A 3,191-nucleotide genomic window follows, 5' to 3' on the forward strand; every position below is an offset into this window, starting at 1 on the left:
GAAAAGTTTCATATACCGGTCCAACCTTGTTAATCATCAGGTAATCCATACAGGAGAGAGACCCCATAAGTGCTTGGACTGTGGGAAAAGTTTCATACGGAGGTCAGACCTTGTTAAACATCATGCAATCCATGAAGGAGAGAGACCCCATAAGTGCTTGGACTGTGGGAAATGTTTCAGACTGAGAGCACATCTCATTAACCATGGGAGAATCCACACAGGATCTAAACTTCTGTGACACATGACAAGAATGGGTTAAGCAGCTTGCATGTAATTGACTCAGATCAGTCATAAATATACTGGCACATGAAGAGATGGGAGTTACCTTACAAGTGGAGATCCAGTGCTGACAAGGCCAATTCAATCAGGGTGGGTTTGGTCCACTCCCAATAATTGATGGGGAGGGGTCAATACCAAGAGAGGGAAAATTGCTTTTGTAGTGAGGCCCAAATTGACGGTGTTAAGTTTGCAAATGAATTGTAGCTCTGCAGTTTCTCTCTGAAGTCTGTTTTTGAAGTTTTTTGGTTGAAGGATGGCTACTTTTAAATCTGTTATTGAATGTCCAGGGAGATTGAAGTGTTCTCCTATTGGCTTTTGTATGTTACCATTCCTGATATCTGATTTGTGTCCATTTATTCTTTTACATAGGGACTGTCTGGTTTGGCCAATGTACATGGCAGAGGGGCATTGCTGGCACATGATGGCATATATCACATTAGTAGATGTGCACGTGAATGTGCCCCTGATGGTGTGGCTGATGTGGTTGGGTCCTCTGATGGTGTCGCTAGAGTAGATATGGGGACAGAATTGGCAACAGCGTTTTTTGGGTTAGTGTTTCTGTGGTGTGGTGTGTAGTTGCTGGTGAGTATTTTCTTCACCAGCTGTCTGTAAGTGAGGACTGGCCTGCCTCCCAAGGTCTGAGAGAATGAGGGATCATTTTCCAGGATAGGTTGTAGATCATTGATGATGCGCTGGAGAGGTTTTAGGTGGGGGCTGTACATGATGGCCAGTGGTGTTCTGTTATTTTTCTTGTTGGGCCTGTCCTGTAGTAGGTGATTTCTGGGTACCCATCTCACTCTGTCAATCTCTTTCCTCACTTCCCCAAGTGGGTATTGTAGTTTTAAGAACGCTTGATAAAGATCTTGTAGGTGTTTGTCTCTGTCTGAGGGATTGGAGCAAACGTGGTTTTATCCTAGGGCTTGGCTGTAAACAATGCATCGTGTGATGTGTCCTGGATGGAAGCTGTAGGCATTTAAGTAAGTATAGTGGTCAGTAGGTTTCTGGTATAGGATGGTGTTTATGTGACTATCACTTATTTGCACTGTAGTGTCCAGGAAGTGGATCTCTTGTGTGGACTGGTCCAGGTTGAGGTCGATGGTGGGGTGGAAATTGTTGAAATCCTGGTGGAATTCTTCAAGGGTCTCATTCCCATGGCAGGGGGGGCTGCAGCGTGGTGGGTTTATCGCTAGAACCCAGGAGCAGCTGGGACGCAGCTCTGGGAGCGATCGCTGGGGTCAGTCCCAGCAGCAGGAAGTGATTTGCAGCCGCTGTGGTGACTCTGGCTCCCAGGCTCCTGGCGACATCCCCGAGCCCCGGCGGCTGGTGCTGGGAGCCCGGAGCCCTGGCTGCAGCCGGGAGAGGGGAATCTCCAGCAGGGCCCTTCCTGCTGCTCCCCAGGAGCCTCTCCCAGGGCAGAGCCCTCAGCTTGATCAGGGCCCTATACCGGCCCAGCCCCTGCAACTGGGGGGCCCTGCTCGGAGGGAAGGTAAGAGAGACCCTCCCCTCATCACACCCGGGCTGCGGGGGGAGGGTTTGGCCCCTGGCTGCTCCCAGCGGAGCTGGCTGCGATTCCCTGCCCTGGGACCAGGAAAGCTGCCATCAGCTTCCGTTGTGTGCGGGGCAGGGGCAGGATCACGTTGCCACCCATCTCCCTCCCCCCCCCCCCGCCCATCTGCTGCTTTGTTTCCCTGGCCCTTGCCACGCTGGTTTGAATGGAGGCTACAGCTCAGGGAGATCTGAGGGGGGCAAACTGGGAGGGGCAGAAGGTGGGCTGGGGCCAAACTGAACACAGGGTTGGGGGCCCCAGCTGGGGGCCAGGGAAGGAGAGGGGCCCAGGGGCACAATCAGGGCCGGGGGAAGCACAGGTGCTGGAATGGGGCTGGGATCCGGCTGAGGTTCTGCCGCGGCCATGTGGCCGAGACGGGCACTGGCATCCCAGCCCAAGGGGATACCTCCGGCCAGCATGGGGCTGCCGGAGTTAATGGTTAAGGCCGGTTAACCGAGAAGCCTAATGTTTACCAGTTAAGCTTTTACATCCCCATCAGCAACCACATCTCCCTGTGTGTCTAGTGTAACAGTTTCTGTTTCTTTGCAATGTTGTAATTTGAGTTCAGTGCTGACAGATTTCATGGGCTGGTCTCAAAACTCCTTCAACTTCCTTTGATCCACCAATGGGGCTTGCCTTAGCCGATTGCTATTTTGTCTCTCTGTCCAGCACCCTAGTGCTTTATCCCATGTCCTATTTGTGTGTAGAACCTGGTTCCCAAATACTCACTAGCGGCCAGAAGTTTCAAGGTTGAAAGCACCTAGATACTTTGTAATGTGCCACTAGTGGGCAAAATCCTTTTAAAAATCTGTCCGTAAGGGCCTTAGAGTGTCTCCTATACAGGGCTTCTCAAAAGGAACTTTGTGATATTTTCCCCCCTAAACATAGATATAGAACCCCAAGATAGATTGACAACCCCAAGAATTCAAATCCTGTGAGTTATGCACCCAACAGTTTAGAATTTAAATAAAGAAATGAATAAAATTTGTTTTTGTCTTATCTTTTTGTGTTTGAGCCTTTGGGGTGTACTAGTTTCTTAGTTTTACTGCTACCCCTTCCAAAGGGTCCCTATAGCTAGGATGGTTGTACAATCCTGTAACATTCAATGCCATTTTACACCTCCGGGAACATGTGATTTCCCACCACCCCTTGCAATTGAAAATTGATTTTAAAACCTTATTTCTGTAAGTAACCTCCCATCCTGCACACTCTGAACGGCCCACTTGACTTTTCTATGACTTCATTTATTGCATGCATCAATGTAGATTTTTCGGAGTCTTTCCTTGTGTAGAAACGGCATTTTGATATTTCACAGCTTTGACCTGACAAAATTTCATGAAAGGGGTTGAGGTTGAAATGTAAGGTG

The sequence above is a fragment of the Terrapene carolina genome, unplaced genomic scaffold (genome assembly GCF_002925995.2).
Source record: "Terrapene carolina triunguis isolate 2854851 unplaced genomic scaffold, T_m_triunguis-2.0 Scaffold560, whole genome shotgun sequence".
Taxonomy (NCBI): Eukaryota; Metazoa; Chordata; order Testudines; family Emydidae; genus Terrapene; species Terrapene triunguis.